At 33.8% G+C, this 13414-nt stretch overlaps 1 protein-coding gene across 5 annotated transcripts in view; it reads right to left on the reverse strand.

Annotated features, from left to right (window-relative positions):
- The window catches only part of PJA2 (praja ring finger ubiquitin ligase 2), a 125057-nt gene that overhangs the window by 60580 nt on the left and 51063 nt on the right, over positions 1-13414 (reverse strand). For 3 of the 5 annotated variants that reach the window (XM_027869245.1, XM_027869246.1, XM_027869242.1), the window contains exon 1: positions 12264-12302. The exons of the other annotated variants lie outside the window; for them this stretch is intronic. The gene's annotated coding sequence lies outside the window, so the exon portion shown is untranslated. Of the gene's footprint in view, positions 1-12263; positions 12303-13414 lie in introns of those variants that run through there. 5 annotated transcript variants of the gene reach the window in all.

Genomic DNA, 13414 nt, shown 5'->3' on the forward strand with positions numbered 1-13414 from the left:
TTAACAAAATTGCAAAAGATTTAACAAAATAAATAAAAATACAACAAAACATAATATTATATTTTAAAACCAAGTCAATATGCAGCCTAGAGAGATTCTTATATATGGATTAGTGGGCCCCATTTCTATTTGAGTTTGGGTCCCATTTTCATTTGGTATAGAAGAATGGGCAAATATTTTTTAATGTCTTAGTAGTATATAAATTAATAATGTTCAGCAATCAAGAGCAAAGATACTTTTACCTATATATCACAATAGGATGTAGTAACTTTTATTTTGGTGGCTTACTATAAGTCACTTACACTAGCCTATGTCAAACAGATTAATACTATAGGTTGACTGGACCACAGATACAGATTTACAAAAGACTTCAGATACCATCCGGTCAAATATTCTTATTTTAAAGATAAGGAAAATTAAGCACAAAGAGGTTATGTGTACAGTAATAGATAATAAACAGCCATTATCATAAGACATATTTCAAAAAATACTTAACATAAAGTCAACTAAATCTTCGAAAGTCACTTTACAATTGCAACTGAAAGAAAACACACTATAACTCTCCATCTAGGAAATAAGGGAGGTGATCTACATCAGAAATCTCCAGAGTAAGGTACACAAGGTAATCCTTTGAGCTGCATGAAAAAAATTAGGATTGAGGAGAGTAGCACAACTGCTCAGTACATATGCAACCGCAAACTATCTATCTCTGCTTCTCTCTCTCCCTGTCTGCATAATTTGGAGTATACTGTGTAGTAAGTCAGCTGTACGCACACTTTCCCAAGCAAGAAGCATGGTAGGCAGTTATTCCTCCACCACAGCTACAGCAAATACTTTCATGGCTCCAGGCCCAGGCTTTGCTAATGACTTGGACTCCAGGGGGCCCATGCTACAATAGGAACCAAATGACAGCTGTTTATATCTCCTATACTTAGCAAAAAGCTTGATACATAGTAGGGACTCAATAAATATGTGCTTCCCCAGGAGCAAGGACTCTTTCAAGGCCTAATCTTTGGTGTGGACTGATAGAATATGGTACGTCCCACATTGTCCAGATCTCCCATAGGACCTGGGCTGCAAATAGGGACAGGTAAACCCTCCTTCCCCAGGAGTGTCCAAAAATGTATGCCTCAATCAACCTCAGTACCCTGAGTCCATCACCTTTCTGTCTGGAGGTGGTTGGCAGGCCTCATCATTGGTCCTCAGAAATCAGAGATGGTGCCTGGGCTGATGAGAGATCTTAAGTCTTTCAAAGTTGTATTTACAATATTAATGCTATTATGCAAATTGTTCTCCTGATTCTGCTCACTTCACTCTGTATCAATTCCTTTAAGCTTTTCCAAATTTATCTGAAATTATTTCTTTTATCATTTCTTATAGCATAGCAATATTCCATTACATTCATTTCCCACAATTTGTTAAGCATATTGACGGGCACCCCTTTAGTTTACAGTACTTTACTACTACAAAAAGAGGTGCTATACTTTTGGACATATAGGCCCTAGTAGTAACAGTTTAGTAATTTAGTGGGCGCATCATTCCAAACTGTGTACCAGGCTGGCTGAACCAATTTACAACTCCACCAACAGTATAGATCTATGTATTTCTCCGAGGGATCTTTTTCAGCTATGGTTGCCATTAAAACTAAGTATCAAAATCAGAAAATAGCCCCTTGAATCACTATTGCAAAGAGTGAAGTTGAGACTTTTGAAACAATATATTACATCACATTGTTCTTACTAAAAGTATGTTATAAAAAGCATAATTACAGGCTGGCTAGGTGGCGCAGTGGATAGAGCACCAGCCCTGAATTCAGGAGTACCTGAGTTTAAATCCAGCCTCAGACCAAAACTTGACACTTACTAGCTGTGTGACCCTGGGCAAGTCACTTAACCCCAACTGCCTAAAAAAAAGAAAAGTATAATTATAATATTTTAATGAGGGAAGAAATGTTTTTATACTGTTAATAAAATTTTAGATTATTTTAAAATATTTTTCAGATTTATCTCAGTGTTTTAAAATGTTTTATAATATTTTGTTGTTTTTAACTGTGTCAGATATGTCTGACTTTTTGTGACCCATTTGGGGTTTTCTTGGCAAAGATACTGGAGTAGTTTGCTATTTCCTTCTCCAGCTCATTTTTACGGGTGAGAAAACTGAGACAAACAGGGTTAAGTGACTTGCCCTGAGTCAAACAACCAGTAAGCATTTGAGGGCAGATTACAATTTAGGAAGAAGAGTCTTCCTGGTTCTAGGCCTGGCACTTTATCCACTGTACCACCAAGCTACTCATTTTATAATATACATTAGTACAATCAGCATATTTATAATGCATTAGTATATATGTACATACATATGGTTCATAAATATACAAATATTAGGGATACACGCTAAAATTTTTTTTACTGTTAGGAGGTTTACAACAAATGTGTCGGTGTATATTCTAACGGAAAAGACTTGTATATATGTGTATAGATATGTGCATAGATATGTGCATATAAATGTATATATGTATGTGTGTATATTCTAACAGAAGAAAAGCTGTGTAAATATGCGCACATGTTAAGGCTTTCATCAACTTAGTCCAAAAGTTTTACATTAATCCTTATACAGGAATTCTGACAAACAGCTAAAAATTCAACAAACTTGAATTCAACAAACTGAACAAGCAGTGCTATTCAGCACAAAGTACTGTTAGGCACTAAGTTAAGAGAATGAGTTTTTTTAAAAAAAAATCTTGGTTCTCCTATTTAGGATTTTAGAATGTATCTAGTTCACAGAAGCAAGGAGATATAATGGGTAGAGAGGTGGACTTGGAGCCAGGAAGACCACCTCAGTGACCTAGTAAGGGCAGAAATGTTTTATACTGTTCATACTACCCTCTGCAACCCTAGGGATGTTACTTAATATCTCAGAGGCCCAGGCAAGTCATTAAGAGCGTAAGCTGAAGACAACGTACTAACCTGCACTGGCATGAGTTTCTCCATTATTATTAGGAGTATTACATGTAGAAGTTTTCCTAAATTAATAAAATTACAAGTCTAGTCCCTATCCCTATTTAGTACATACTACTAATTTTAAAGAGATGGAAACTAGGGTTCAGAGAGCAAAGGGCTTGCCCCAAATCTCAAAGGTACTGAGTGGCAGTACAGAAATTTAAACAGAGGCTTTCTGAGTCAATTCAGCATTTCTCATTAAGATATACTGCATTCCCCCAATCCCACACCACAGAATACATGTACACTAGGATGTGTGAGTCTTCTAAAATAGGTGTAATTGCTTCTATATAACCAACTGATTATTTCTATAAGTTTCATTGCATAATTCAATGGTTTCAATCTTTCTCCATAAAGGATTTTGTCAGGATTCCAAGAATCTATAGCCTATCAAGATTTCAGTCATAATTAACTTCATTCTAAGCTATTTGACAATTATACCTAATAAGTTCAATTTGTCCAAATGGTTAATTTGTTAGTTTAGGGTTAATTACAACCCTCCTTTTGAAATTTTTTCTCTAGTCCTATGGTGCAATCTCCTATCTTATTAAGCAATGCGCATTGGAAGACAATATCTATTTAAGTGAAAAAAGAGATCTTTCCAGTCCTTAGGATCATTTTTTTTTTTTAGGATCATCATTCTGAGCATTAATACTATGGGTTAAAAAACATAGGAGATTATTTTCAAAGTATATGGAAATTAATTTTTGAAAAAAATTGAAAAGACCAATTTATGGTTTGTCTTCTAAAATATAACCTAACATATTATTAAGGTTTCTACCTAATTGATGTTTAATAATCAATATAGGTTGCTTAGTATATGCTAATCCTTTTTCTAGTCCACAATGGTTTTGTCCTTAGTTTCAAGGCTATTAATGCTTGAATCACTTTCTTAAATTTACTACTACTCAAGTGTTCCAAATAATGCCAAATTTCAAATTCTAATTTCAAATAAACATAAGACTTTATTTCTAAGGGCATTTTCATGCTAGTTTTATTATCACTAGAATTTTTCTATTGTCAGACTCAGAACTGTCTTGGTTACTATTTGACCTAAGTATGACCTATCTGAATATAAATTATTTGAGGGATACCTCTTGAAATACTTAACACACACAGTGAACTCATACATAATAATAACCATTTTTAAGTACTCCTCTCTCCCTCACATCCATAGTATGGACTATAAAGCAGATCAGACTAAAAGTTTGCAAGACTTGATTTAAATACTACTTGTGATACTTCCTAGCTGTGTGACTATGTATGAGCAAATCAAAACCACTTGATCTCTCTGAAACCCCTCGTATATCAAATGGGAATGATAATACCTACAGTACCTACCTAATAGGTCTATTGTGATGCTCAAATGAGATAATACAAGTAAGGCAGTTAGCAATAAAATGCAATACAAGTGTCGGCTATCATCATTATTTTGTCACACAATACCAGTTTAAGCCTTCATCACCTCTCCCTTAGCTTACTGTAACAACCTAATAGCTTTCTCCATTTGTAGTCCTCCTCTGTCAAATTGATTCTTCATACAACTGCCAAACTAATTTCTCTAACACACAAGTCTATGTCACTGCTTTGATCAAAAACCTTTATAAGCTCCCTCCTGCCAACAGAGGGAAAACAAACAACAACATGGGCACTTAAAGGCCCTCTAGGATATAGTTCCAACCAACTTTATTTTACAGTGTTATCTGAATTACTATATGTTTGACCTTAGAAACTGTATCCTTTTTATCCTTTGTTATTAGTAAAGTAACTTTTATTATATGTTATGTTTAAACTCAATTTCATTACATTATCACAACAAATTGGACTGTTCTGAGGTAGTCATGGCCTATGTAACTAAACCTGCTTATCCATGTTTTAAGCTATCCGTAAAAATTAGTTCAAAATAAATTTCACAATAAGAAATTTTTTTGCAAAATTACTGAAACAAAATGTATGATACATATACTATATAAATAGTAGAGAAAGTAATTTTGATAGGCTCAAAAAATTAGCTACTTCATGATCTTGAATTTCTTAATAATCTAAAAAATCTTGCTTCCACAATTTTAAGATAATTAAGGAAAATGTCATGATAAAATTTGTTGTCAACCTCATTCTTTAATTTCCCAAATAACAGCAGCTTACATTTATTTAGCTTTTTAAGGTTTAGAAAATTTTCTTCACAATACACCAGAAAGAAATTTGCAAACCAAGATAAGGCCTTTAAAATCAAAACACCACTCAAAGGCACCAAACATTTCTATTCCAGAAAGGTGGGATACATAATACATGAAAATGAATAAAGTAAGCTTATGACAATTCCTCTTGACTACAATATGTTACTTACATAACATAAACCAGGTAATAATTGAGAGGCAGCAACAAAGACTAAATTTTCAACAAAGTTCTCTTGAGGCTTAAGAGTGAATATCTAAATATCCCATTATTTAAGTATAACTGTCCAAAAAACATTCCAAGGCCCAAGAGAAATTAATTTTGTATTAATTATGCTACTGCTCTCCTATACTAGATAACAAAGTTATTATATTTATATTTACCTTACCATGATCACAAACTAATGTAAAATAATCCTCTGCATCATGCACACAATTGAAGCGAGATCAACTTTTTGGGATAATCTAAATGTTATACCAGAGTTTTGATACAGATACAGCTTGGAAGGAAGTGGCATTTGAAGGAATGAACCTAGAATGAAATGAAACTAGAATCCTCCAAATTATGAGTCCAACTGACTCCTATAAGCAAGCACACTAATTCATAGGCCTATCATATTGGAAACTGGATGAGACTACATAGGACATTAAATTTAAGTACGGTAATAATTTATTTTGAAAAGTCTTATCATTCATTACTGATTATATATTTTGATGGATCTGTGATTACATAGACATGGGTTCTCCATGTATGGCCATAGATCATAACACTTTGACACCTTATCCTTTACAACTATTTTTCATGTAGTTCCATAAATCTTCCACAGAGAATCTACCTAACATGCTAGATGAAGGTCATCTAGATCATCTGATATCATTTGATGATCAATGGCACACATGGGTTATCTATCCTCTTGTTCTCAAAATCACTTTTATTTTCTCTCCTGGAGCTTCCTGGCCCACTTGTTTTTTCAGTCATATATTTCTGAAAATACATTTTATCTTTCATGACACCTCTTCTTCGCAGTTATTCATTGGTATATATTGTAGCCTTCTCATACCAACTAGGATTCTCTTCATTGCCTTTTGATTGACCTATAACTTTTAATTCTTCAGAGACTGTGGTATTCCAGTTTTTGAAGTTATATGGCATCACTGAAAAAAGATTGGTGTTATAAAAGATAAATTTGTTTCAAGAAGAAGGTTGCAGCCATTAAAACACTACTGATTGATGCAAAGACTACTAAACCCTTAAGTTTCATGGGCCCGCTACACATTTAAGAAATGTCTACTATGTCCTAATAATATTTTTATTCCTCCTGTTTCTTACTCCTATCTATTCAAGGGCATTCTAGAATCAAGGCTCCCAATCACAAGCCTTATTCTTATGTGATCCTTTGATTTTCCAATGACCCTCATATATGACTTTTGATGTACTCACACTTTATTCCTTTCCCTAATGTGAATATTTATATGTTTATAGATTTTTCTTAGGCTCATCTTCTCTCTATTTCCTGGCTTCTTCCTTCCACCCAACAAAAAATCCCTAAAAAGCACAGACATGGATGAGTCTTTTTTTTAATATCATCACAATAATGTATATAAATGACATTAAAACAAAAATTAGCATTTATTTATTATGGAGAAACCCTAGAAGCTTTTCTAATAAGTATAGAAATAACACAAGGATTCCTATCCTACTCATTATTTTATGAAGTTCCAAAAATTATATTTATATTAATCAGATAAAATGTATATGATATAATTACAGAATCATTATGATATAATAATATATTACAATGTTATGATATTATTGTTGTTCAGTCATCTCAGTTGTGTCTGACTCTCTGTGACCCCATCTGGGGTTTTCTTGGCAAAGATACTGTAGTGGTTTGCCATTTCCTTCTCTAGCTCATTTACGGATGAGGAAACCGAGGCAATAGGATTAAGTGACTTGTCTAGGATCACACAGCTAGTGAGTATCTGAGACCATATTTGAACTCAGGTCTCCCTAACTGCAGGCCCAGCATTCTATCCACTATACCACCTGTCTGCCCTATAATTATATTATATAAGACAATACAAAGATCAGCAAATAGAATACACAATTATTCCAATTTGCAGATGACACAGGTTTACTTAGAAGCCCCTAGAAAATCAAAAAAGAAACTCATCAAGACAATTAATAGCTTCAATAAATGTAGTAGCATACGCAATAAATTTACAACAGCATCAATATTTCTATATACTACAAACAAAAAAATAATAATTAGAGGAGAAACCTTATTTAAAATAATGAATTAATTCACAAAATTCTAGGAGTTAGTCTACCAAAACATTTGTAACAATTTTATAAATATGCTTTACATAAATAAGGGAACAACTAAACAACTGGAGAAATGTTCATTATTCATAGTTGGTCAATGCCAACATAATAAAAATAGTTGACAGATTTAAGACAGTATCAATTAAGCTATCAAATGATTACTTTACACAAGTAGGCAAAATAAGTCAATCCCAATTGCCCCAAGTATTGATCCCTGCCCATACAGTGTATTTTTATTTTGCATATATATTGTACTCAATTGTCTTTAAGTGGGTTGTAGCCTCCTATTAAAAAAGTAAGTTTCTTGAAGGCAAGAACTGTTCTACTTTTGTATTTGGATCCCCAGTGCCTAGCAAATAGTAGACATTTAATAAATGCCTATTAATTGATTAATTTAAAGGAACAGATTAATAATTTCAAGATAAGTGATAAAGAAAAAAAGGATGAAATAAGCAATCTAAAACAGCTAAACACTATTGACTATAATTCATTTCATAATTTCTGTTTCAGTGCTGCTATAATCCTTTCAATAAGGATATGATCATTATTTAGGATTCTTGTACCTGAGGGTACCATTCTATCTTCATTAATATAAATTAATTGATAAGAAGTACTACAGAAAAGGCCCTGAGATATCATAAATCACGTTCGCTATGCTTACAGAATGCTTTAAATCCGGAAGTTGCTAAAGAGTTAAGAGTTAAGTAAGAAATTCAGGACAGGAACAAACTCAATGGCATTTTTTGTTTCTTTGTTTGACCAAAAGGCCTGTTCTTACCTTAGGCCACCTGTGCCAGGGATGTGTTCCTGGGCTGAGGTGGGATTTCTCAGACTTTAGCAAGGGCCACACATATAAACAAGCACCCTTCTCCAATAAAACAGGCAAAGTCAGTCACAGGTTGAGTCAGACTACATGAACTTCCTTTTTCTCCCCTCCACTGACTAATTACAATGTTCAAAGATTTCAAAGCATAAATATGTAAGCAGAAGAAACAGATAACACCTTACTCTCCAACCAATGCCCCCAAATTCTTGGGAAATATGGAAAATTAACAGGTAAGAAAAGCTTTTCTGTCTAAGATAACTCTAAAAGACTCATGATGGAAAATACTATCCATACCCAGAGAAAGAACTATGGAGTCTGAATGCAGATCAAAGCATACTATTTGCTCTTTGTCTCTTTTTTTGTTATTGTTTCTTCTTTCTTATGGTTTCTCCCATTGGTTCTAATTCTTTTTTACAACATGACTAATGGGGAAGTATGTTTAATAAGATTGTACATGTATAGCCTGTATCAGATTGCATGCCATCTTGGGGAGGGGGAAAGGGAGCGGGGGGAGAAATTTTAGAACTCAAAATCTTATGGAAGTGAATGTTGAAAACTAAAAACAAATAAATTAAAAGAAAAGCTTTCCTGTATGAAAAAAAGAAGAAAAACATCCTGGGATTTGGAAGTTTTAGGTTCAATACAACAGGTTCAAAAACAATAAATGAAAAGTACCCAGATCAATTAGAACTTTTTCCTTTCTTATGTTACAGATGCTAATTTACTAAACAATCATTCATTTAGAGAGGCATTCCATTTAGTGTAGGAACCAGAATGGTAGGAGAATGTGAGGAATAATTTTTATTTTAGAGAAAAAAATCTTATGAATTTGTAGCACTAAATGAAGCTCAGTGTTTAGCAAAGAAACAACACAAACTAACGGAGGAAGGAATCTGGCTTAGACTGAGAGACTGGACTCAATTAGGCTGAAAAAACCAAAAAGTATTTTGTTAGAAAAGAGGTTCACATAGTTAAAAAAAAATTGAGCCAGTGACTCAAAGAAAAAAATTATTTTCCATAAGGACAATATACTTAGAAGAAATGAAGCAAGACATTAAAAAATGAAATTAAAAAAAAAACACTCTAGAGGAAAGAAATGGAAAGAGTAAACAGTTTAGAAAAGAAAGTGGTAAAAACTACTCATGTATTAGACTACCTAAAAATCAGAATAGGTCAAGCAGAAATCAATGACTCCATGAGATAAGCAATGAAGAAAACAAAATCAAAAGATGAAAAACCAAAAGAAAAATGTAGGAGATCTAATATTAAAAACAACTGACTTGGAAAACAGGTCAAGGAGATAAAATCTAAAGCTCTCTCCAACATATGTCATTTTCCTTTTTTGTCAACTTTGCTAATCCAGTGGGTATGAGGCGGAGCAACTCAGAGTTACTTTGATTAGCCTTTCTCTAATTATTAGTGATTTAGACCATTTTAATAAGAATACTAATAACTTAAAATTCTCCCCTTGAAAACTATCTCTTCATATACTTTGACTATTTGTCAGTTGATTAATAGCACATTTTATAAATTTGAATCAATTTCTTACGTATCTTAGATATGAAACCTTTATCAAAAAACTTCTCATAAAGCTTTTTTCTAAGTTAATGGATTCCTTTCTAATTTTAATTTCATTGGTTTTTGATATGCAAGAACTTTTTAGTTTTATGGAATCAAAACTATCCATTTTATCTTCTGTGATTCTCTCTATGTACAAATCTGAAAGATAATTTCTTTTTTTTAATTTTTAGGCAATTGGGGTTAAGTGACTTGCCCAGGGTCACACAGCTAGTAAGTGTAAAGTGTTTGGTCTGAGGCCAGATTTGAACTCAGGTCCTTCTGACTTCTGGGCTGCTACTCTATCCACTGTGCCACCTAGCTGCCCCTGATAGGTAATTTCTTTCTTGCTTCTGTAATTTCTTTGTGAGTGACTTACTAGATCTAAGTCATGTATTGATGTGAAGCTCATTTTGGTATATAGTATGAGGTTAGTTGTAAACCTACTTTCTGCTAGACTGCTTTTCACTTTTCCCAGCAGATTTTGTCAAACAGAGAGTCCTTATTCCAGGAGCCAGGGTCTTCGGGTTTAAAAAGCACTATGTCTTTTTTGTTTCTGTACATTGTGTACCTAATCTGTTCCACTAATCAGTCTCTCCAGTTTTTAAGCAGGACCAAATAATTTTTAATGATTATTTTTTTGTAGCTTGAGATCTGCTACTACTAGGCCTTCCCTCCACATTTTTTTTCATTATCTAGCTTGAGATTCTTGATCTTTTATTCCTTCAGATAAATTTTGTTATTATTTTTTCTAGCTATAGAAAGGAATCCTTTAGTAGTCTGGTATATCACTGAACAGGTAAATTAAGGTAGCACTTTCAGCCTTCCAATGAACAATTAATATTTCTCTAATTACTTTGGACTATTTTATTACTATAGCTTTTTTTTTTCCCAAGGTGGCACCCTGAATAGGAGGAAGACTGCCTGCCTCTCCTACCCTTAATCCAGATAAATCTTGAAGACTCTACTGGACTGAATAATGATGGAAAAAAATCTAGTGAGAAATTATCTTGGTGATTTCTTCTACCTCAGAACTGCAAAGCCCCAACCTAAGACCTCTGAGGTCCCTAATACTCTATTTGGACCTTCCAGGAGGGCACTGAAGATTCAGAGGTCTGAGCCTCAAAGATCCAAGGGGACCTAACCTTATAGGTGGAAGACAGCTCTAAGAACCCAGAGGATCTAGGAGGAGATGAGCAGGGAGCAAAGATAATTTAAGAATCACTGGATTCCCTGAAAACTACTCTTTTTAAAAAGCTGGACACTATGTTTCAAGAAACAATAAATGAAAAGTGCCCAGATCAATTAGAACCACATCAATCAGAGAGCAAATAAATGAATCCACAGAGCACCTCCTGAACAAAAGTCCAAAAGGAAAAGTCCTAGGAATGTCACAGCCAAAATCCAGAGCTCCAATGTCAAAGAAAAAAAATACTGCAAGCATCCAGAAAGAAGCAGTTCAAGAACCAAAGAACTACATTAGGACTGCACAAGCCCTAGCAGCTTCTACTAAAAAAATGAGAAAACCTGAAATACAATATTGTAAAGGCAAAAGAGATTTACAACCAAGAATAATTTACCCTACAAAATTTAGTCACACAAGGGGAAAAAAGACCAAAACTGGGTAGAAACTTTGAAATACAAACACAAGAATCAAGAGAAATATTGAAAGACAGGATCACAATTACACAACTTGACCTTAAATACCACCAGAAGACAAGACTGCCTAAGTTCCCTTTACTTTCCCTACTCCCAACCCCCATCTTCTTATCAGTTTTCCTGCTGCTTGGATCAAAGATCAAATCCTAGAGAACTTAACTCTATCAGCTCCAAAAGAACTACTGAATGCTTTGTATGACTGCTTACTATCTCAGGGAGTGGAGGAGGAAGGGAGCAAGGATAACAATTTAGAACTCAAATTTTTAAAAACAAATTTTAAAAATTGTTTTTATGTGCAATTGGGAGAAATAAAATATTATTTTAAAAAGCAAAGATCTATTGAATAATAGATTAAAAATTCATTGGAGATTAAATAATTTAATCCTCAGGAACTAATCACAGAACTAATAGTTTCATCACAGATGACAAAAAAACAGAGAGCAGAAAAAATTTTGGGGGACAAAGCAGTCCATAGGGTGAAAATCTCTAAACACTTTAATTAATCAAAATGAAAAAGAGCAGGTCAGTGAATTGGGCATGCATTTAAAAAAAAAACAACCCTGAAAAGGAGAAGGAAATAAGCATTTATAAAGTGCCTACTATGTGCCAGGCACATTATTAAGCATTTTTATAAACATTATCTTCACAATATCCCTGTGAAGTAAGTGCTATGATTATCCCCATTTTAGAGGTGAGGAATCTAAGACAGAGATTAAGTGACTTACCCAGGTCAGACAGCTAAGAAGTGTCAAAGTCCAATTGGAACTCAGGTCTTCCTGACTGCAGGCCCTGCACTCTATCCACTACATCACCAGCTTCCTCTGTTGAAAGCCAACAAATCAAAAAACTTCAATTAAATACCAAAATATAGGCTATGTCTGGGTTTGAATTTATTACATCACAGCAAAACTAAAATTAGGATTTTTGCCACGTGTGAGAAAATTCAGTGTGATGGGGGGAGGGGAGGAGGAGAGGCTTAATAAACAATCATTCTAATGTATGACTGTGCCAGACTGGGGATAGAAGTCATCTGGGTTGAGGAGGTAAAGGAACAAGAACCAAAGTCTTCAGAGGACAAAGGTGTTAGGATGGAGAAAAAGACAGTAAACAAGGTCCAGAACATTTGGGAGAGGAAGAGAAAATTAACCAGAGACTTAATAAAAGATAGCAACAACAGGCATCTGAACAGGATGGGGCGAACATTAAAGAAGAGGTGGTTGATGATTAATGAGGGCAAGTCTGACTGGGGCAGTGGAAAACAAAGGGATTTTGTTGGGGATGTGAAAGAAGGAGTGGTCAATTTTACAAAAGATGCCAATTAGAGAGAAAGAAGTTAAAGCCATAAAGATAGGTTAAAAGGAGATAAAACTATCTATTTGTATCCTGAGGAATTAGCAAAGACGCTAATTGAGACAATAGAGTCAGCAAAGTTGTAAGTTTAAAAATAAACTCACAAAAATTAAAAAAAAACATTTCTATATAATAATAACAAAATCTAAGAGGCAATAATTGAAAGGGAAATCTCATTCGAAGTAATTACAAGATGCATAAAGTATCTGGGGATCCATCTATCCAAACACAAAATACTTATACAGATTCAATTATAAAATATGTTCCTTAAAGAAATAAAGAACAATTTAATAGCTGGAGGAATATTCTGTGCTCCTGACTGAGTGTGACAACATAATAAAAATGACAATACTACCAAAGTTAATTTACACATCAGATGTTAGATCAAATTATCAAAGGGATACATTACAGAAATTGACAAAATAAATTTATTTGAAAAAATAGAAGATCTATAACATCAAAAGAGATATCAGAACAAAGAGGAATAGCATTTCTAATCCTAAAATTATATTACAAAGCAGCAGTC

This window comes from Vombatus ursinus, unplaced genomic scaffold (genome assembly GCF_900497805.2).
Source record: "Vombatus ursinus unplaced genomic scaffold, bare-nosed wombat genome assembly UNPS02014792.1, whole genome shotgun sequence".
In the NCBI taxonomy this organism is placed as follows: Eukaryota; Metazoa; Chordata; class Mammalia; order Diprotodontia; family Vombatidae; genus Vombatus; species Vombatus ursinus.